The following is a 23,896-nucleotide window of genomic DNA, read 5'->3' as shown; positions in this document are numbered from 1 at the left end:
TTTATTGATGAAACTTGATTTTGTCACAAGATACTGCTGGAGTGACTGGATGCAATAGCAGGATAGCTCAGTATCTGGGGAGAGAGAGGGCCTGGGTTGAAGCTATGACAGGGATGGGCTGGAGCTGGAGGAACAGACCTAGCTGGTTGGCTCACAGGAAGTCCTCTCTAATGGGATCCAATCCAAGGCAAGCCATAGCAGCCCAGACAAGCAATGGACATCGTGGAAGCTGACATAAGATGAAGAAGTGTCCCAGACCAACAGATGATTCAGAGCAAGACACATTTAGCAGGGCAAGCATCAGGGCAACTGCCAGCAGGCTACAGGACCCAGGCTGGACCCTAAGCCAAGGTGAACTTGGGAGCAGGAGTTAAGAGCAAGTTAGGAATCCCTACCTCATATCATATACAAAAATTAACTCAACATGAATCATTGACCTAAATATAAGAGCTGAAGTCATAAAACTCTTAGAAGAACACATAGAGGTAAATCTTCATGATCTTAGATTTGGCAGTGATTTCTCAAATATGACACCAAAAGCACAAGCAATGTAAGAAAAAAGTAGACAAATAGTACTTCAGCAGAATTTGAAATGTTTGTACATCAAAGGGCATTATCAAGCAAATGAAAAGATAACTTAGAGAATGGGAAAAAATATTTGAAAATCATATATCTAATATGAGTCTAGTATCCAGAATATATAAAGAACTCCTACAACTCAGCAATAAAAGGACAAACAATCTAACTTAAAAAATAGATGAAGGAACAAAATAGACATTTCTCCAAAGGAGACATACAAGTGGCCGACAAGCACATGAAAAGATGCTCGGCATCAGTACTCATTAGAAAAATACAAGTCAAAACCACAGTGAGATACCACTTAATCCCTACTAGGATAACTGTAATTAAAAAACAAAAACAAAACAGAAGACAAGTGTAGACAAGGATGTGGAGAAATGAGAACGCTTGTACATTGCTAGGGAGAATAGAAATGGTTCAGCCACTGTGGAGAAAAGTTTGGTGGTTCCTGAAAAAGTTAAGCATAGAGTTTATCACATAACCCAGCCATCCCACTCCTAAATATAAACCCGAAAGAAAGGAAAACAGCTAATCAAACAAATACAAGCACATGCATCTTCCAAAAGTGAGACAATACAAATGTTCCCCAAGGAAGGAATGGGTAAACAAATTGTGGTGTCTGCATACAATGGGATATTGTTCCGACATAAAAAGAAAGAAAGTACTGATACCTGCTACAGTGGGGATGAACTTTGGAAACATTACGCTAAGTGAAAGAAGCCAGACACAAAGGGCCTTCTATTGTGTGATTCTCTCTATAGGAAATATTGAAAATAGGTAAATCCATAGAGACAGCAGAATGGTGGTTTCCAGGGACTTGGGGGAGACAGAAATGAAGAGTAATGGCTTAATGGGTATGGAGTTTTTTTGGGGTGATGAAAATGTTTTGGAACAAGGTAGTCATGGTTGCACAACATTATGAATGTATGAATGTACGTTGCCCCTGAATTGCTTACTTTAAGATGGTGAACTTTATGTTATGTGAATTTAACCTCGACTAAAAATAAAATAAGTTAGGACCTTAGAACAACCGTGGCACCAGGCAGGGACCAAGACAGGTTCCCAGGTACAGAGGTATCAGTGATGTGGGACCAAGTCTTTGCTACAAGGCAATAGCCCAGTTATTAGCCAGGGGGGTCTGAGGCTAAGCCTCAGCATATGGGGCCAGGGCTCCCCAAGCAGGTGTAGCCCTGGGAGAGGGTCAGGGGCAGAGCCCACAGGGGAGATGGACTGTGTTTGACTGGGCACAGGAACCTGGGGTCCTCTTTCCAGGTGGGAAGTTATTAGCCAGGAGAGGCAAAAGCAGTCACCGTGGTCAGCTCCTGTGATTGACCATTTCTGACCTCCCTCCCTCCCTCCCTCCACTTGGGTAAACCTGGAGCTTTAGATGAATGCATTTGGCTGATAATGGATCCCAAACACAAAGGAACAGGCGGGAGGGGGAGAGAAGGAGGGAATGTTCTGTTGTTCAGAAAATGAACAAAACAGCTGGAGGTAAAGCTTTTGTTACAGGCTGCCATCTCTGATTCATGCGTCTTTCTGATTCTGACTACTGTTTGAGTGAGCCGGGAAGAGCAATTATTACCTCTCGCGCTGCGCCCACCAGCATGGGGTTTATTAGAAGCCAGCCCTTAGGTGTTTTAGAGCAAGCCCATCATTACACAGAAGAGGCCACTGCCCCAGGTGGAGAGCCACTGCCCCCACTCAGATGCCCAGCACAGTGTGTTCAGAAAGCCCGAGGCCCAGAGGAGGAATTCCAGGGCTCTCCGGGAACCCCCAATTGCCAGTATGAAACATGGAGTATGGAAGCCTCAGCCAAGACCCCGCAGAGCCAAGCACTGGGGGCTGAGAGTTGAGGGTTGAGTGTTGAGGTCTTTTAAGCTCCCTCTTTGCCATCAGCCAGGAGTGGCTGGAAAGGATAGGAATTTATGAAAAGGAGCAAGAGGCCCTTGACACGTCCACCCCCTTGTGCCCACCCTCCATCCCCCTCTTCCTTCCTGTTTCCTGGGCTGCTCCTTCTCATTTCCCCTGAGGCTGCCTCTTGCCCACAAAGCTCTCCAAACTTGTCAGCGTCTTCTCTACTCAAACTCTCAGGCCCAGCTGAACGGCTGCTGTTCCAAGGGGAGACTCCTGCCGCCTCTTCCTGTGACTGCTTCTGCTCCATCCTGGTTGGGCCCTACCCTCCAGCCCCACCTGTTGTCACTGTACCCTGCCAGGAAGGCCAGTTGGCATGGTCTCCATTTTGAGGTCTTTCTTGATTGCCCGCCCAGATATGCTCTGCCTACCTCTAAACCAACCAGGGCCTGTTTGTGCCTCTCCTGAAGGCTTATCCTGTTCCATCTCAGATCATAGTTCTTTCTGGACTTGTCTTAACTCCCCTTACTAGGCTGCGTGGGTTACCTCTGAACCAGCTCACATCAGCGCTGGACCCAGCCCATGTAAGATGATACGTGTTTATTGAATGAATGAATGAATGAATGAATGAATGAATTTTTCAAACCTGAGTCATGCAAAAGAGTCTCCAGGACACTGCTTAGCCATACAAAGACCTCTGTGACTTACTGTGCAGAAAGCCCACCTTGCTGAGAAAGTGAATGCAAGGAAGTAGTGCAGAGGTTCCGGGCCAGCCCTCTACCTCTCTGAGAAGTTCCCTGGCCTTCTGCTCTCTCATCTAAGGGACCAGGCCTGGAAAGCAGAAATAAAGGAGGCAGATGAGTCCCTTTTTATCAAAACTGACACTGACTCAGTCCTAGGCATGCTGAACTTCAGGAACATAAACCACTGGGGAAGGGGACAGAGCCAGGACCAGGTGGGTAAGAAGGCGGGGAGCAGGGATGCCAGGCATAGCAGTGTCACCATTCTGTCACCTGCCTGGTTGGCAGAAGAAGGCCAGGTAGGACTGGCAGTCCAGGGGGCAGGGAAAGGGCTTACAGGATGTCAGGGCTCCAGCAGGTGAGTGGGGCCTCTCTGCCCAAGGACATAAAGCAGCTGCCCATCCCCCCTGTGAACTGAACAACCCCAGCAGGCCGCGGAGGGGCAGGCCCCAAACAGATGGGTCCCAGGTATGAGATCTGCCCTGAGCCCAGGCAGACACCTGATAAGGGTGAGCCAGTTAACTCCTGACCCATGGGTAACTAGAGGGGGTGGGGGCCAGTGTAGGGGGGTTGAAATGTTCCGTAGAAGTGCAGGTGCTCCCTCCTCCCACCCTCCCTGCTTCTCTCCCTCACCCTTCACTCCTCTCTACAAACCTGGCTGGGCTGCCCCAGCTGCCTCCTCCCATCCTCCCCTCCTTCTCCCAATTAAAAAATCTATTCTGTATTTCCTCCATGCAGCACTCTTAATATTAGGTCTGAAAACAATTTGCAATCAGTTGCACTCATTAATCTAATTGAATTTAATTTCCTTTTCTTGGTGTTAGGGGTGAGTGAACTCCATATGCTGACTTATGTAAAGCAATATGCAAATTTGTATCTTGAGCCCAGAGCCCTGCAAATGTTTTTGATTACCAAAAAAAAAAAAAAAAAAAAAAAAAAAAAAAAAAGCCATGCCGAGGCCCCAGGGAAAAGCACCACTGCAGTTTCTGGCCTCACACCCCTTTCTTCCAGCGGCCTAGACACAGTATCCCCTTGCTGTGCCCCCTGGTAGCTTGGTCACCCTCGTTCCTGCACTCTCAGGACCCTCGAAGAGGTCCCTAGGAAACTGAACATCATCTTTTCTACTTTAACTCCCCAGAATCTGAGTTCTTTCCTTTGTTATGCTGCTGCTTGTTCTCCCTCAGCCCCTCATTAAGCTTAGGAATGGATTCTAACTTTTGCTGGAAAGTCTGATGAGCATCTTGTTGGTGAGACATTCGGCTTAGGGAGGTGGAGGGCAGTGCCTTGCCGGCTGTCCCAGATCCCTCCAGCAGAGGGCAGTGCTTGTAGGGCTTGAGTGGGGAGCCCAGCCACAGTGCAAGGATACCAGGCAAGCACCCCAAGGACTCCTCTCAGCTCCCACGGAGACAGGATGGTGTTACCCATGGATGACAACGGAACAGAGGTCTCATGAGCCTTGTCTAGCCGTGAATGAGTCCCAAGTCCTTGATATAGCCCTGCCCTGAAGGGCTGCCACGTGGAAATCAAGGCTGGGTGTCATGGAGAGGCTTGTGCCCCTGGTTCTTCTGCTCTGTTAGAGTGCGATTTTTGGATTTGCTTCAGAATAACTCGGGGTAGGGAGGAGGGGGATTTATTACACGGAGTAGAGAATGAGCAAGATTGGCCATGAGCTAAAAATGGTTAAAGGTGGTTCATTGGGATTTATTATACTTTTCTGTTTCCATATTTGTTTGAAATTTTCATCTTAATTCTAAAGCTGGATCCAGGATCTGGCTTTTCTGCTTCCCAGTGGGTGGGAGCTTATAGAGCAAAGGAGAAAAGCCAAAGGGGGCCTTATTATCAGCTCCCGTCATGCCTAGACCAGTGTGGATGAAGGCTACGCACACTGTCTTCCCGCCTCCCCAGGCAGGGTAAGGGAAGGGCAGTCTGTGATGCACAGAGGGCGGGGGTAGCGCTGTCCCAGCCAGCTGACCAACCTGTGGTTCCCCAAGTCCGCTGGTTTGGCCCAGAGAAGGACAACGATCCTAGCAGTAGGTTCCAGACAGTAAAACAGCAATGAAATGGACCAGGGTGTGGAGGACAGATTGGAAAGGGAGGCTAAGGGGAGGAAGTCCCATCTAGGGAGTTTGTGATGATTTTGTAAGAGAAAAAAAAAGTGAGGGTTTGAATAGCACAGGACTGATGGCTATGGGCAGGAAGGCACAGATGAGAAACTTTCCCAGGGACAACGCATAACATTTACCTTCATCTGTCTGTGAGATGCTCGGGCAGGAAGATTTGAAGATTGTCCCAGCATGCCCAAATGGAGGGTGAAATCCCTCTTGAAGACAAAGAGAGCAGGTCGGGGAGGAGGTTAGGGGGGTTGAGAGGAAAGACAAATGGTTTTTTTCTTAGACAAATTTAATTTCAGGCACAATAAGAACCCAAGTGGAGTTCTTCAGGGAGGTTGGGAATTTGAATCAGGAATCCCAAGAGGAGGTAAGAGCCGGAGGGAAAGATGTGGAAGTCATAGGCATGTAAGTGTGGAAATCCTGGGAGAGAAGCCCAGGGAAGTCCAATGTTTAAGGGGCAGTAGGAGGGAATGGAGACAGCAAAGGCTGAGAGAGAAAATGAAACCAGGAGAGGAGAGAGTTCTTAGAAGGGCATTTAATGATGCCACATTCTGCAGAGAGGACTCATGAAATCAGTAGCACAAAAAGATTTCACACAAAATTGCATGTGCTGCATTTCCAAACAAAGAGGTCACCACTGACCATGACAAGAGTTTGAGGAATTTGTGTGAATGTGCATCCCTTGCACTCAAAAGTCACATAATACTTAAGAAATCTTTTTTTTTAAATAGAAGCAATTTCCAAGTCTAGGTCTGTTATGCATGAAATCCATATTCTTCCCTGAATCCATCCTTCCCTCCAGTATGTTAAATATACTTGAGACATTATTCAAAGTTCTTCAGAACAGTGAGGAATTTTCCAATTTAGCCTCTGATGGGAGGAAGAGTTTATTAGTAAGAATAAATCCAGTTGAGAAGGCAGGGAGTAGAAGGCAAAGATTGATGAGTTAAGGACAAGTTAAAGGAGCCCCAGGGTGCTTTCAGCCCCTCCCTCCTTAGTGGAGGACTTCACTTCACCATTGCCAGTTTTTTAAATCTTATGCATCATTCAATATTTCATTCAACCAAAATTTATTAAGGGTGGACTATGTGCCAAGTACGTACCACGTGCTGCAGATAAGATTTTAAAAATTGATTAAGACCAATTTCAGCCATTGAGGAGTCAGTGTCCAGTAGGGAATTTGGAAGTCTCCAAAATGGGGGATTTTATCACAGGCTCAGAGGACTGAAACAGGCGTGGCCAAGGAGCTTAGACAGAGCTGAACCCCAATCCCCTCACTGAGCCAAGCTCCTCGCACAAGGCCTCGGCCGCCTCTCAGATACAGGCTCTGATTTTGCAGGACGTCATACTTGACCCTGCATCAATGCAGGAGGGCTTCAGAGGAAGCCAGATAAAGGCATCAAATTCTGTGCCTGGCTCATGTGCCAGTGGCTACCTCGCCTAGAGTTAAGAGCCTACGAAAGGCCCTTTATTAAAAATTTTCATTGCCCATTCCCAGACTCTTGTCAGTTCTGTTATCTCTACCAGGGAGAAAGCAAGCCTCCCTTTAAGACTCCTGGTGGTCCCCACGTGGGACAAGGGGCATTTCAGCCAGATTCTTTGGGTCTACAGAGTGGGGCTCTGCTGCCAAGGGTCTGAGAGTCTGTCTACTTTGAAGCCCTCTTCGGTTACCAGTTTCTGGAGATGGCTGATGGTGTTCTGGCTCCCCTGCATTCGAGAAAGATTGGATGGTGGAGGAGAATGATGTCTCTGTCCTCATATGATAAACAACAGAGGAAGGTGCAGGCATAGAGGTGGTAGTGGGGAGGGTGTTAAAATTCTTGGCCAGAAAATAAAAGCTTAGCCAACTTCCTTCCCTTTGAGCTGCATCTGAAGGAGGAATGTAAGGGCCTAGGAAACAGTGCTGGAATAGGATGAGGAGGGTGAGTCATTCACCTCAGAAACAAAATTTAAGGGGGTGCCGAGAATTCAATGATCACGATAAATCACGTTTTAATACAAGATTATTTTTAAAAAATCAAAGCTAATTCAAAAATTTACAATGAAGCAAAGTGCAAAACTCGAAGTAAAGATAGTATCAAGAGGATGGTTCAGATAGTGGAGTTGCCCCAACCTAGATAGGAAATGTTGAGGTTGTTCCCAGGGAATGTCTCTCTTTCTGCACCATAAAATCCAATTGAGTTCCCTCCTCCTGCTTGAAAACCTCCCCTGTTCCTCAAAGCAGCAAGACAACTCTTTATAATGTAGGTACAGCCTCTCCCACTGCCCAGCCCACTCTAGCCACAGCAACCTCCTTCTGTTCCCAAGATACATGATCTCTTTCCTACCCCAGGACCTTTGCACTTGCTGATTCCTCCATTGTTCCTTCCGCCAGCTCTTCTTGTAAGAGACTTAGGGTCATTCTTCAAGTCTCAGCTCAAATGCCCCCTTCTAGAATACTCCCCTCACCACTGGATTTAAAATAGGGCTCCCCAACATACGATGATCACACCACCCTCTTCTCCTCTTCCATAGCATGTTTCACAAGCTATAATCATCTCATTTACCTCTTCATTGTCTCCGCAACTAGAATGTAAACTCCATGAAGGCAGGAACCTTGAATGTCATCCCTGTGGTACTGCAGACCCTAACACAATGCCTGACACACAGTAGGGACTCCCTAAATATTTGTGACCCAAATGGTTGAATGCAGCTTCTGTTCAGGTGTTGCCTCCTCTGTTAAGTCTCCCAGGATACATGTCCTCGCCATCACCACCACAGAAGTCACTGCTTCAATCTCTGGGTCCTCAGAGCACTTTGTGTATATTTGTATTACTGCATCCCACCTAGCTGTGCACATAGCCAGCTCCTCATTAAACACTGATCTCCTGGAAGTCAGGGACTGAGTCTTACTCAACCTTGATATCTTTGAGCCAAGCACAGTGCCCAGCACAGTGCCTGACAATAAATGCTCAAGTAAATGTGAGCAAATGAAATCTACTCAAACCAAGGTAGCCAGGTGCACAGTAAATGTATTCTGGAAAAGTTCAGTCTAATTACAATGTTGTAAATCAAATAATATTTTAATGGCAGTAGAGGAGCTCACTGCTTAAAGGAACTCTCTGGGGAATCCTACTGTAGAGAGAGAATCACCCCCTTACTTGTCCTTTAGTTTTTAGTTTTAGAGTTTCATAGGTTAGATCAGGTTTATCCTAAGCCTTTGCACATTCTTTGGAGCTCTCAGATGTAAGGTGTCCTCAGTCCTGCACAGGTTATTGTTAGACCCTGAGAAATTTAGTCATTGTATATTTCTTGTATTATTTCTGGGGATCCTCAAGGTGATCTCCAGCTTCCTTTATGTTTTTTTTTTTTTTTTTTTGCCTGAGAAAACATGGGCTTATGGGCTCCCTGGTCCAGGGAGAGTCTTTATTTGATCTCCACTCCCAACAGGGAGAGCTGGCATCTTGGAAAAACCAAATACCTATGGTGTCTGAATTGACTGGCCCAGTGCCAGGATACTATGTGACACATATAGTCAAAAAATGTAGGGGAGGGAGTACTAAACAGAACCACTATTGCAAAATCTTTCCATTTAATGTGAAATGGTATAATATTTACTCTAATTTCTGTGAGAAGTTAAAGATTCCATTGTAATCCCTAGAAAATGAATGCAAAAAAGGCGCAAGTGAAAAATCAGTAGAGAAATTGAAATATTCAATTAACTCAGAAGTAGCTGAGAAAGAAGAAACAGAAAAACAAAAACTGAATCAACAGAAAATAAATATCAAAATGATAGACTATATTCAACAATATCAATTTTTATGTTAAAATTATATGGTTTAACATAAAAGGAAGAGATCATAAGAATGGATAAAAATCAACATCCATTTATATGCTGTCCACCAAGGGACACATTTAAAATATAATGAGATAGGTTGAAAGTAAAAGTCCAGAAAAAGGTATTACGGGCAAGTTTGAATCAAAGAACATTGAAGTGGTTGTATTAATATTATACAAAGTGAGTTCAGGATAAAACAATATTATATTTCATAATGATAAAAGGATTGATTATTGATTCATCAAGAAGACATAACAACAATAAATTTGTATGCACCAATACTGACCTTTTTATAATTACAGACCTTCTAAGTATATGGAACAAAATATAACATATCTAAATTAAACGGAGAACTAAACAAATTCAGTATTATCTTCTCAATAATCGATAAAAACAGAGACAAAAATCAGCAAGGACACAGATCTAAACACTATAAGCCATTTAGATCGAATTGACATTTATAGGTTACTACACTCACAAATGTACACATTCTTTTCAAATGCACACAGAACAGTTACCAAGATAAAACATATCCTGAGATACAAAATAAATCTCAATACATTTCAAAAGATTGAGCTCTTTCAGAGTATGTTCTCTAATGACAACAGAATTAAATTAGAAATTGAATATAAGATAGTATAAAAGCCTTAAATATTTAGAAATTAAACAGTGCATTTCCAAATAAGTCATGAGTCAATGAAAAAATTCCAAGGAAAATTAGAAAATATTTCATCCTAAATAGTAATAAGAATATAATATAATAAAACTGTGATGCAGCGAAAGCAGCACTTAGAGGGAAATTCATTGCTATAAAGTCTGTATTTAAAAAGAAGGAAGGTTTAAAATTCATTACCTACATTTCTACCATAAGAAAAATGAGCAAATTAAACCCTAAGTAAATAGAAGGAAGGAAATCATAAAGATTTGAGCAGAATTTAATGAAATATAAAACAAACAATAAAGAAAACTAACAAGAGCCAACAGTTGGTCCTTGGAAAAGATTAATATAATCAATAAAACCTCTACGAGTACTGATCAGGGAAAAAAGAGATAACACAAGTTACTGTATCAGGAAAACACAAGCTATGTTAGGATCTGTTATCACTACAGATCCCACAAACATTAAAATGGTAATAAGGATATGTTATAAACAAGTTTATGCCAATAAATTTGATAACTTAGAGGAAATGGACAAAATCCTTGAAAGACAAAATGCCAAAATTGACACAAGTTGGAAAATTTGAATAGCCCTATGTTAAAGACATTAGATTTATCTAAAACTTTTCCAGCAACAAACTCTAAATCCAGATGGTTTCATTGTTGAATTTTATCACCAGTCTTGTGTAAACATTCTCAGAAAATAGAGGAGGAAGAAACATGCCCTACTGTATTTTACAAGGTCACCGTAAGTCTCAGAAAAATCTGGCAAAGTCTTTACAGAAAAGAAAATTCCAGATGATAGCCCTCAGGAACCAAAATCATAAACAAAATATAGCAAGTCACATCCAGCAAGAAAGATAATTCATCTTGACTAAGCAGAGTTTGTCCCAGGAATGCAAGGTTGTTTCAACATTTGGAAATCAATGTATTTCATCACATTAACAGAATAGAGGAGAAAAATAATATGATCATCTCAACAGATGTAGAAAAAGAATTTGAGAAAATTCAACAATACTCAGAAATACTAAGTAAATTAGGGAAAGTTAGCTTTCCCTATTAGGGAAACACTTAAAACAGCCTGAGGTGGCCAGTGACAACCATGATAGTACAGATGGGGAAAACTGAGGCCTTCTTTAACTGGACAAAAAACACAGGTAAAAATGTCATGGTTTGCATTACACTTAATGGTGAACATTGGATGCTTATTAAGCAACAGAGTCTGCTGTTCATGGAGGGAGCTTTTCTAGTAGAAGCCTGATGGGCCTTGGGGGCAGTTATTGGTTAATTATTTGAGACTGTGGGGAAAATGTTCTAGACACGTGTTCTCAGACTGCAATGTTTACCTCTTCTTCAAACTGAAGAGAGAAATATGGTATGGAAACATCTCTCATGAGTAATGAGTTTGGACAGAAACTTTGTTCACTGGTCCAGATACTTTCTGGGAACCACTATAGACAATGAGACCCTTAACCAAAATGTAAAATATGTGTATCCTTCAATCCAGAACATCCACTTCTAGGTTTCTAGCCCACAGAAACAGCAATATGTACGAGGATGATCACTGCAGCATTATCTGTAATGGGGAAAACCTGGAGACAAACTAAAATTCTATCAATAGAAGACGGGTTAAGATTATGGAATACTACATAGCCAGTAAAAAGAATGAAGTTGATCTCAATGCAAAGACATGAAAAAATATCCATAATATAATTCTTTTAAAAAAGAGTAACTTGATATATAACATTTATAGTACATACTTTTATTAAATAAAGCTGTTCATTTATAATTTATATCTAAAACAAATGCTCAAAAGGATGTACTCTAAAATGCTGACATACCTAGCTTTGGATGGTGGTACTTGGGTGATTTTAATTTTCTTTCCACTCTTATTTTCAAATGTTTCTGTAAGAAGCATTTTTTGAAGTGTGAGCCAGCATTTGTGCAAAATGGGTGACATTATTTCCCTCCCAAGGAGGTGGGGGGAGTGGTTCCATTGGAAGCCCTGCTGTGTGCCTTTGACAGGATGAGGCTTTTACCTCTTCTCCAATGAGAATTATGATAATAATGCATTCCACAAAGAGTAATTGTGAGCATTTGTAAGTCCCTCTGTGTTGATACACACATTCCCATACAGTTCCCAGGAAGTCTTGTGTGTTGATCAGGGGAGCAGGCAGAGTGTGAAGCGTCACACCCACTACACATCACAGCACATCACATCCCCACCACCACACCCCTTGCATGCATGTCTAGTACTAATGATGACTGAGCACCTCCTGGAGACTGAGTCCTGTGCTGGGTGCTTTATATGTGTTATTTCTAATCCTCCACAAAGCCCTGAAAAGCATGCATAATTCAACACTCATTGTATTTAATACATATTTACTGATCATCTACATTCAGTGTTGGGGATACAGCACTGAATAAAAATGACAAAAATTCCTGCTCCTTCTGTAGTCAGTCTTGTGGGAAGAGACAGGCAATGAACATAATGAATATGTATAATAGAAAGAGTGAACAGTGGTTATCTAGCATGGTTGGAGGTGATATGTGCTAAGAAGAATATAGTGAGATAAGGTGAATTGGGAAAGTCAGAGGAGGTTGAGCTTGCAGTTTTCAAAAGGATGATTAGGGTAGGTTCCCTTAAGAAGCAAACTTTTGAGCAGACACTTGAAGAGGGTGAGGGAGTGAGACAGACAAATACCTGGGCAGAGAGTTTTCCAGGTAGAGGGAACAGCCTGTGCAAAGGTGCTGAGTTGCAGGGAGGGGGCAAGGGGGCTGCATGGAATGAGTAGAGTAGGAGGAGGTGGGGTTGGGGAGGGAACAGGGGACCTGTCCTGGGGGGCCTTTTAGGTCATTGTAAAGACAGTTTTGCCCTCTACAAAGCAGAAGCCATAACCACAGGGGGAGTGAATTACAGGAATGTCATGATCTGACCTGTGTTTTAAAAGACTCAACTGGGGGTGGCAGAGTGCATGCTTAGCATGCACCAGGTCCTGGGTTCAATCCCCAGTACCTCCATTAAAAAAAACAACAACAAAAGACTCCCTCTGAAGAAAGGTACAAGAGAAAGCAGGAGGCCAGTTAGGAGGCTATTGCAATAATTGGGCTTGGGTAGAGTCATTTTCCCACTTTAAAATCAGGAAATGGAAACCCAACACGACCATCTGGCTCACAATCACACGGCTGATGGGTGGCTGAGCTGGGATTCGAATCTAGAACCATCTGACTCCAAATTCAGTGTTCTTTTGCCCAGAAAGGAAAACTAGGCTTTGCATTGTAGTAAGAGTCACTTTATTGCCAGTGTCCTCACACTTGCAGGGATGGGGGGTATCACCTCTTGGCTGGGTTCATGCCTCCCTCTTACTCCATACTGTCTCCTTCCAACCCTCCTATCCCTACTGCCAGCCTAGCCATGAAAACATAACTGATGTAGGTACTTCCCAGTGCTGGAACTGCCACGTGACATCCTAATGCTGGTTTCAAGTGTTTCCCGAACACTTAAAACAGCCTGGGGTGGCCAGTGACAACCATGATAGTACAGGTGGGAAAAACTGAGGGATTGTCAGATCAAGAAAGCACCCCAGAGTCACAGCAGTTTGGGTATGGAGCCTCCTCCTTCCCTCCCTGTTGCTGATTTAGGATCTCCTGCCTCCTGGTCTGGGCACTGGGTATGAAGCTGAGGCTGCTCTTGGTCCCCTGTGGCTCAGTCCCAGTAGGGTGCCTGTGCCCCTTGGCAAGGGTGAGAGCCACAGCCATCCAACAAAGCTAGGATGAGTAATTGTTACTTTCTCACACAGCATCCATCAGGAGACAAGCCCTGGCATTTATCTAGTAGCAAGTGATCGTTATCTGGTGGTGATGTTCTTCCCACTGGCAGTATCTTCTAAATAAGGGTCAGCCGTCCCAGGCTCTGTCTGCTGCTGATTTCTTCCTGGGGGATGAACCACACTCAAACCCAGGCAGGCAGGCCACCAGGGTAGGGGCAGGGAGAGAGGAGGTGATGAAGGGACGGGGTTGTTCCACAGTTGAGCCAGATAAACTGGCCTGAGTTTTGATTCTGTCAAATGTTTGGGAGAAGATGGAAGACAGTACCAGGGAGAACCCTCATTTCCACCTCAGCAAGCCTTCATCCATAAATGTAACAGACCATCCAGTAAATTCCCTGGATGCTGACGTTCTGGGTGTGACGAAGGTAAAAGAAAAGCCTCTTAGAGCTCTTGTTCTCTCTTGCTTGTCTTCCTGTCATCAGACCAGAGTCTGGAATGGGCTTGGATTGAAGAGCTCAGAATGAACTGTCATCAGCTAGTCCTGGCCCTGGCATCAAAGGACCTAGGTTCAGGTCCAGACCCCACTGATCCCAGAATCCTGGACCTCAGGTAAGTCCCTAAACTTCTAGGAGCCTTGATTTGCTCATATGCTTAATGAGAATGGGAATGACCCCCTTCTCAGGGGCCACTGTGAGGATTCGAGGAGATAATCATATTGTCTCTAAGAAATGCTGTGTTGGCCGTAGGGTGCTCTGCATGTGGAAGGAACCATTGTTCTGGTTCAGGTCGAGGGTTTTGTTGATGTTCTCGAGGTGGTTTGCCCTGCGTTGTACCCCGCGCCCATCTTGACTTAGAAGCCAGCCTTCTCTCTATGACTTTACCTCTTCTGGTCTTCAGTAGAAATGTATAGTCCAAGTAATGAGTCTTGTCAACCAACAGAGTCCCTTGTGGCCAAGGCTGTACTAGCCAATGGCAATTTGGGAGGAATACATGATTTAGTCTGCGTGCCCCCATGGGACTTATTAAGGTTCACTTTTGGACAAAATGAGCCCCGTAGAAGCCAAGGCACAATCATGGACGAGTCTGTAGTTGGATCCTATTTACTGAGGGCCTGACATGTGCTTAACTGTGCCAGTTGCTTCCACGCTGTTGTCATGTTTAACACTCTGTGACCATTCTGTGAGGAAGGTGTCTTCATTTTCCAGATGAAAAACTGATATTTAGAGGCACTGAATGACCAGCCCAAGACCAACCTAATGACAAGATAGTGAGGGGGGCTGTATCTGTTTATTCTCAAGTTCAAGGTTCTGTCCCCTCTTCCAACTAGAGTATAATCTGGTGCTTTATCCTGTCTCTTACAAACAAGTGGAAATCCCAGGCAGCTGAGGCTCTGGGAGGCATCAATTCTGAGGCCTTGCTACCATTGGGTACTAAGACAGGAAATTGCCTCTTGTGGGATTTGGATATTTAAAACTCCAAGGAGATATGCAAATCAAAACCACATGAGATGCCATTTCATACCTGTTAGGAAGGTTATTATTTTTAAAACTGGAAAATAAAAAGTGTAGATGAGAATGTGGACAAATTAGAACTTTTGGGCATTGTTGATGAGAATGTAAGATGGCATAGCCACTGTGGAAAACACTGGAAGTTTCTTAGAAAGTGAAACAGAATCACCATGCGATCCAGCAATCCCACTTCGGGGTATATACCCAAAAGAATTAAAAGCAGGGACTGAAACAGATATTTGCATACCATGTTCATGTAGTATTATTCACAATAGCCAAAATGTGGAAGCAACCCAAGTGTCCACTGATGGATGAATGGGTAAACAAAAGCTGTTATATACCTACCATGGACTATTATGTAGCCTTGAAAAGGAAGGAAATTTGAACACATGCTACAATATGGATGAACTTCATGGACATTATGCTCAGTGAAACAAGTGAAACACAAAAGGGCAAGTACTGTATGATTCCACTTATATGAAGTACCTAGAGCAGCCAAATTCATAAAGACAGAAAGTGGAATGCAGGTTACCAGGAACTGAGGGGAGTTTGGGAAAAGGGAGTTATTGTTTCATTTTGGGATGGGTTTCTGTTTGGGATGATAAAAAATTTCTGGAATTGATCATGGTCTTAGTTGCACAACATTGTGAATATACTTACTGCCATTGAATTGTACACTTAGAATGTTTACAATGGTAAATTCGATGTTATGTATATTTTACCACAATAAAAAAAAGCCCTCAGGGAGAAATTCTTCACTTGAAGAAAAGGAATGGTATGCTACCAGAGTTCCTTTCAGTAGTGAGTCCAGGGCAATTATAATATTTGTTTAGAAATCATTAACTGCTCATCAAGGAAGGGGCAACCAAAGACACTCAAGAGATGACAGAAGAGAAACAGCTTTACAGTGTTAATGTAACTCAATAGGAAATGAGGATTTGATTTACTAAACCTCAGTTTTTTATGCAGCTTTCTTCAGAGCCCACCTATCTAACCTGAATCCATATTCAAAGGAGCGACAAGAAAACCCGGTGGAATTTGACCACAGGTCCCTTTAAGTCATTCGGCTATGAACATTTATGCCACATGTTTCTTGGGCTTTTAAAAGGCAATGTTCTGTGCCAATGGTCCCCCCGGCTGTATAGATAATTGTAAAACAAACTCCATATTCCACTGACACCCTTTCTAATTACATCTCACCTTCATTAGGCTATTAAAGTGATAGATGGTAGCAATTACATTGAACCCCACTGAAAACTCTCTATCTGTGACGCGCAGTGACGAGAACATGAGTTATTTACCCAGAAGCCTGGAAGAACTTGGCTGCCTCAGCCAAGCTGAGAAAAGAAAAACCCCGTGCGACGACTAGCAGCACGTGGATTCCTGGGGCAAGGTCAGGAGGCAGAGTGTACAGCTGGTGCTCACTTTTCTACTGGCCTCACAGATGCCTCAATGTGGAAAACAGAAACTATTATCAGGCGTTGCAGAGTTACTTAAAAATAAGAGAGTACTCAGGAGAGAGCCTCCCAAATGCTGAATTACTCCCAGCCATTCTACACGAGGAATGTTTGAAGGAACCAAAGAAGTTGAACCTGGGAGAAAAGAAGATAAGGGAGCAGAGCGGGGACCATCTCCCAACATTCATTCCAGGGTGAATTTGACGTGTTCCATCTACGTGGCCCAAGGGGGAGGAATTCGATGAAGACATCAGGACACCCTACTCTCACAGATCTCAATAACTAGGGCATTTGCTAGTTTGTGTAACTGGAGGTGCAGAGGAAGAGGGGCTTCAGGGCTGGTGGATTTTCAGATTCAGGGGCTGAATGATCTCATCCAGGTCCCAGGTTCTTTCCATTCCTCCACTCTGCTCTCCACTTTGTCAGCCTTACCCTAACTTGGTGACTCCAGTGTGCTTAGGACAGGCCATGTGCTCGCTTGTTCTCTTCCAGTAGGAAAGCAAGAGCTAACTTAGAGGAAAGCTCTTAGAAGCCTTCAGCACACATCTCAGAGCTCACTGGCTAGAACTGTATCACATGCTCATTTCTAAATTAATCATCGTGGGATGATTAATTTTGCGGGAAGATGGGTGTATCCTAGTTGGTTAAGACAGATCATGTCCCACCCAGAGCTGCTGCAGATCAGCTACCCCTGAGATTGCATGGGAGAAATCATGGCTGATTTCAGGGGCAACCTGAGAGGTACTGGGCTCTGTGGGGAAGGAAGAAAGGGGGATTGATATTTGGCAAGGCCACCAACACTGTTCGCTATAGGGGAAAACAAGGGCACATGGGTAGAAGCAGAGTTGACTCATGAAGAAGAGCTTCCAGCTTTTGATCACAGGAGAAAGTGGGGATCCGATTGTCCCAGTGATTGCATGGTTAGAGAGGGCTTGGGAAGAAAGCTGGGGCACCAGAGCAGGCTTCAGATGAGCAATAGAGGAAGAGCTTGAGAGCCCTGTCCTAGCTCTTTGCTTTATCTCCATTGTCCTGAAGCTTCAGATCCCTTACATGGGATATGACCCCAGGCATTGCCAGTCCTTCTCCAGAGCACATCACAAAATAGCAGCACCTTTGCCTGGGGCTTTAATTTGTGCAGAGTCTTTCCTTTTAGCTTTCAAATTCTGGTTCCCATTAAAGCATAAGGACACACACACAGGAGAGGCATCATGGTCATTTTATTGATGCACGCACCTGAGAGGTTGGTTGCCTTGCCCAAGATCACACAGATAGGTTAATGGGAGGGCTGAGATGGATCTCCTTGGGTCTCCTCTCCTGTAGCCCAGAACACTCCTCTGGAAGCACAAGGCTGCGGGACAGACACACGATGGAGACAGCATGGATGTGGGCAGGGAGGGCCAGACACCTGGGGTGTGGTCCTCACACTGGGTACCATAGGAGGCCTGAGTAACAGCAATTCTGAGGACTCTGAGTGTAAGTGGATCTTCTCTCCTGTCTGGGCTTCACTTCTTTCATCCACCTCTGCACCTCTGGCCCATAAACGGGAGATGGCTAAGATGGCATCTTAAGGATAGATGCTTTATGGCTAAGATGCTGTTGGGCCAGGATGAAATGTGTAGACAGTTCCTCCAGCTTCTCCCTCTGGAGCAGATACTCCAGGCTCATCTGAGCCAGGTGGGGGCCCACGTGGCTGCTTCTTTCCATTGGTTCCTGAAGCCTGTAAACTCGCTGGGCAGGAATGGGAAGGTAGGGAGATGATCTGAGGTTAAGGCCACATCTTGGCCACATACACAGCTTCTGTATGCCTGCTGTGTGTCTTCCCTAAGCCAATTTCAGCTTGCAAGAATGTGAAAAGACCAGCAAAATGTGAAGGGAGAGCCTGAAAGGAATTCTCTGAAAAGACCACTTTATCTCAGTGGTTTCTAAGAGCACAGTTAGCACACTGTGTCCCTTCTCTGTGCTGGGCCTGGTGGAAGCCACGCAGGGCACTTTATCTGGGTGGTCCTCACCGGCAGGGTTGTGACACATCAGTATGTTTTGATCAGCCCTGGGGGGTGCTGCTAGAAATCCAGTAGAACCTCTCTTTGTGTCACAATCAGTAGCACAGTGCCTAATCTTCGTAGATATTCATAAAGTAAGTAGCCCACAGATTAAATGAGTGATTAACCCCATTTTACAGATGAGTAAATCAAGGCATGTGATCCCTAGTTGATAGATCAAGGTTATATGTGGGTTATGGCAGAGCTGGGGCGGGAACTAGGTCTTCTGCCTCCTAGGCTGGTCTGGGGCAGGACTAGACAATCTCTGCTACCCCCTGTGCTCTTTTATAGCTGGACACTCGGATTCTGGATTAGCAAATTAGTATGTGGGGCAGTGCTATATTCTATAGCTGCATTGTCTTATATAGTAGCCACTAGCCACATGTGGCTGTGGAATATGTGGAATGTGGCTAGGATGACTGAGGAGCTGAGTTTTTCATCCTGGTGGCTAGTGGCCACCATGTTGGATAGCACATCTCTAGCATTTCCCCTTCCCCAAGGCCCAGCACCACAACCATGCCCAATCTTGATGCAGTGGAAGTTTGTGGTTAGTGATGACACTTAGAGAAACTTTCCTAGATCCTTGGCAAAACACCTCAGGTCCCCCAGATACACCAGTTATTCTTTAGTAGCTGGGCTTCTTTCTTCAGAAGGGAGATGAAAACAAAATTGGAAGAGTTGAAGCAGAAAGACTATTGATTTTTAATCCTTCTTTCTCATCCAAGAATTTCAAGGTGTATTCCTCATGTCATTCCATTCCTCTCCTGGGAGCTGGGAGAACTGGCCTGTGAGGCCTGGACAGCAGCAAGTGATGTGAATTAAACACACTTTTAAAAAAAAAAACCTCTCTAGTCAACGTTATTTTTTCTCTGTGAAATGTTAGGATCTTTACTAATAACTATTATTTTCCTTTGGGTTGTTGCCTGGAGAGGATTTTTTTTTAAATAAATTAAACCATGAATCCATTAACCAGTGATTTAATTTCCAAGTCCTTATTCTTCTAAATTATTTTCTCATCATGGAATAAAACCATGGCACATTTGAGCTGGAAAACAGTTTAGGCAGCCTCTAGTCTGTAAAATTGATGGAATGAATCAGTTACTACTTATCCAAGCTTGTGCAACCATTGGACTCTGTTCTCTACACCATAATGGTATAGGATGTGTAAAATTCCCCCCCATTTTGCATTTGGGTAAGTAGCTGTGCTAGCATTTTTATCAAGATATATCTGGCTCTGAGGCTGGGACCCTTCCTATGTACCTTAAGCTTTCTAATCATTTCATGGACAAGGGAATGGAGACCCAGAGAACTATAAGAACTTCAGCAGTCAGGGCCTGACCTCTTGTCTTTATGCTCCATTCAATTCTATTCCTTGACCTCAGATTTATAGTCCCACACGCAGATTGCACATTTCACCCTATTTTCCTCTTTAGCAGTACCCTTTTCCCATTTAAAAAAAGTCAAAATACCTTCATTTGCCATTCAGTCCCCTTCCACAATTTGGTACCAACCTGTGCACCATCACCCCATCCCCACTCAGTCAAGGGAGGTGTCCGAGCAAAGCCCAACGTTTGCATTCCTTCTACACTCTCAGCATTGAGCTGTTTTCCTTTCTATGATTAAAAAAATGTGTGTATATATATATATATATATATATATATATACACACACACACACACACACATATATAAACAAATTATATTCCTGTATACTTACAGATATCTTTTGGCATTAAACACAAAGATGCTCATTACAGTGTTATAATAGAAAGTAAAAACAATGTACATGGTCAACCATAACAGAAATGTTAAGAAGAAAGTATTTCAATTCTTTTGATTAGTCTAAAGCCACTAAAATGGAAGTAGGAGCATTTGGCCCCCACAACGGAAATAGCTAAACGAGGGGTAGGTGCCATCTCCCTGGGGCATCCTGGGCTTAGACAGCATTGAGCAAAACCAGACATGGCAGAATTGGACCCCTTGGTGGTAATAACAACCAAAAACAGTGATAATGCAGCTTAATCCAGCTTTGCATTCATTTCTAAGTTAAGGTTTCCAGCACTTGCCAACTCCAAGTTGAAGCAGTCCCTGAGGGCACCTGAGAGAATAAAAGCCATGATGGACTCAGGGTCAGAAACATTAGTTCAAGGCCCAGCTGGGTCACTGACACTTCAGGGTGCGCATCTGTAAAATGGGTAGGATTCTGTCTACTGTAGGAGCTATGCTGAGCACAAGTGGTACCTACTGTAGGAGCTATGCTGAGCACAAGTGGTACCTGGTAGCCCTCCCAGTAGAGTATCACCCTGCTGCTCCATCGGCAAGGAAGCAACACCATTCAAGGCTTTCCCCAAGCAGAGGGAGAGTAAAGGTGGCTTCTCCGTGGCACTGGCCGAAGAGGGAGCCAGTCACTGCTGTTTGACTTGCTGGCCCACCAGGCTCTTCCTTAACCTGAGTCAAGCTGACTTGCAGGAGTCTGTCCACACTGTGGCAGCTGTGGAGAGGCAGGGACCTGCCATGGCTCCCCCTGTAGTCCTGCTGTATTTGTGGATTCTGCTGAACCAGAATATTAGAACTGCCTCACAGCAGTGATGGTAACAGCCACACATGCCTTCGGGGCTTCTCATGCTTTTGCAACCATTTAAAGCACCATTTCCAGACTGTGGTCAATGAACAAGGCAATTACTACTATGTATTTCCATAGAAGATTATTGTCACCAAATGTTCATACAAATTGTTTGGTCCAGCTGGGTATGCTAGTGGAAACCACTGTGGAATGATGCCAGCTCCGTACCGTGATGCTCAAGCAGTCAACCTGAAATCCGTCCTCCCCAGCCACACAGGTTGGGAACTGCCTCCTTATCTGATTTGCTTTTTTAAATTAAACGCCTAACTCAGAATCATGTGAGATGGCCAAGAACAGTGGCTTTCAAAATTTCTAAGCAGCAGAACATTTTTTCCCCAAATGAAATCTCATCTGGAACGTATGTGTTTATTTTATAATTTCTGGTTACAAATACTCATTTTTATAAAGTCAATCAGTGGGGGTTTGCTTTGATTAACCAATAAGATTAAATCAGGAACCTTGATGACAGTTGCATTTTTATATCAGCTTTAGCATCTCATTTAGATCTGTATTTTATTTTGGTCGTATTTTATTAATAATGCATAATAGCTAACACTTCAGCACTGCTCTGAGTGGTTCAAACTTTTAACTCATTTAAGCTTCAGAACTGTAACAGATTATATCATTATTCCCAGATGAGGAAATGGAGACCTGGAGACCCAGGGACCTGGTTAAATGGCCCAAGATCACACAGCTCGTGAGTGGCCAGAGCTGGGGTTCAAATCTGGGCAGCCTAAGCCACTATGGAGGAGAGTATGAAGGTTCCTTAGAAAACTAATAATACACTTACCATGTGATCCAGCAATCCCACTCCCGGACATTTATCTGGAGGGAACTCTAATTCAAAAAGACACATGCACCCTAGTGTTCACAGCAGCACTATTTACAATAGCCAAGACATGAAAACAACCCAAATGTCTAGCAACAGATGACTGGATAAAGTTGTGGTGCATTTATACAATGCAATACTACTCAGCCATAAAAAAAGAATAAAATAATGCCATTTGCAGCAACATGGATGGACCCGGAGATCATCATTCTAAGTGAAGGAAGCCAGAAAGAGAAAGAAAAATACTATATCATATTGTTTATATATGGAATCTTAAAAAAAGGACACAGATGAACTTATCTACAAAATAGAAACAGACTCACAGACGTAGAGAACAAATGTATGGTTACCAGGGGGTAAAGGGGTGGAAAGGGATAAATTGGAAATAGAAATTTGTACCTCTTGGGGAGTTATGGAAATGTTAGCTATCTTGATTGTGGTGATGGTTTCATTGGTATATACATTTATCAAAATTCATCAAATTGTACATCTATAATGTGTATAGTTTACTGTGCAGGAATCATACTACAATAAAAGTGTTTAAAAAAAAAAAAACCCAGGCATCCTAGCTCCATCGTCCAGGATTAGAATACGTGTTTTATTTTGCTGCTCCCAATGAAATGCCTCAGATATATAAATACATATTTGTAAAGAATAACTTTTTAATTGCCTGCCCTGCAAACTTAGGCTATTTTTAAATCAAACTCAGAGAGCAGAGAAGTCCTGTTCCATATTCTAAGAAAAATAAATAAATAACATAACATAACCCCTGAAGCACCCCCATTAGGATTCAGGGAACAGTTTGAAATTCCTGACCTAGAGCACCGGGGACATGCTGAAGGATCAATCGGTCTGTCAAAACACACGTGCTGAGGACCCCCAGGGTATAGTAGAGACAAAGACATTGGCTGGTATTTCGCCAAATGAAATCTCTAGTCTCTGGCACGACCAATATTCCCCATTACAAATCTTCCAGCTGGTAAACAGAATGATGTCACCGACATTTAATTGAAATGTCAGCACATTTAGAAAGAGCCCTGATGAAACTGCCAAGTTAAAGTTATCGCTGATGACTTAAGCTAAATGGAAACAGAAAATCACACTAACACCAACTAACCCCCACCACCCACACACATGCATATACACACACTATAATATCAGACGGAAAGAAAGCAGAGAGCTTCAGCTGTCCAAGAGAAATTTACAGATAGTTTTTAAATCGAGTTTTATTTTAGCTATGAAAAACTATGGGGCAAATGGAAAAACTTGTGGAAGTAATCAGGACTGAGACAGGCCAATGGCCGTGTAAATCAATTCAGCAAGCACACACTGATTAAATTGCATTTGGACAGTAATATTACCTTACATTTATTTGCATAGCTTACAGTTTATAGAGGCCATGGTGGATGGCAAAAAAAAAAAAAATAATAAAAAAGTCCTCAATTTTTCACCACTCCCAGCGTCCTCATCTTATGCCTTTGTAACTTAGCACACTGGGCTTAACCGTGTGATTTGCTTGGGCTGATGGGTTGTTAGAAGGTGTGACATAAGCAGAGGCTTGCATGTTTCCATTCATCCTTGCCCTATGCCTTCACCTTTAGAAGAACATGCCCTTGGAACAGAGTCAAGGCATCCCAGTTGTCCCAAGGCCATCCTAGATCAGCAACAGCTAGCCAACTCCCAGGATTAGGAATGAGCCCAGCCCATTCATAGAAGAGCCATTCAGCTGTGACCTGCAGCTGACCACAGTCACAGAAGCAAGCACAGTCAGGAGCAGCCATGCCCAGATCCACTGGACCCCACAGACTCATAAGCTAATGCAGTGTTTGCTGTTGTATGTCGCTGTGGTTTTGAGGGTTTTGTTAAGCATCACTCATGTGGCAACTGATACCTGACAGACAGACTTGCCTTGT

General features: G+C 43.6%; 1 protein-coding gene across 1 annotated transcript in view; it reads left to right on the top strand.

Moving 5' to 3' along the window:
* Window positions 1-23,896, top strand: part of CAPN13 (calpain 13) — a 132,128-nt gene that overhangs the window by 1,815 nt on the left and 106,417 nt on the right. The window contains exon 2 of the mRNA XM_032497297.1: window positions 14,011-14,137. The gene's annotated coding sequence lies outside the window, so the exon portion shown is untranslated. The remainder of the gene's footprint in view (window positions 1-14,010; window positions 14,138-23,896) is intronic.

This window comes from Camelus ferus, chromosome 15 (genome assembly GCF_009834535.1).
Source record: "Camelus ferus isolate YT-003-E chromosome 15, BCGSAC_Cfer_1.0, whole genome shotgun sequence".
Lineage (NCBI taxonomy): Eukaryota > Metazoa > Chordata > Mammalia > Artiodactyla > Camelidae > Camelus > Camelus ferus.
The sequence above is the reverse complement of the archived record's forward strand: the minus strand, read 5'-3'. Positions and strand labels throughout refer to the sequence as shown.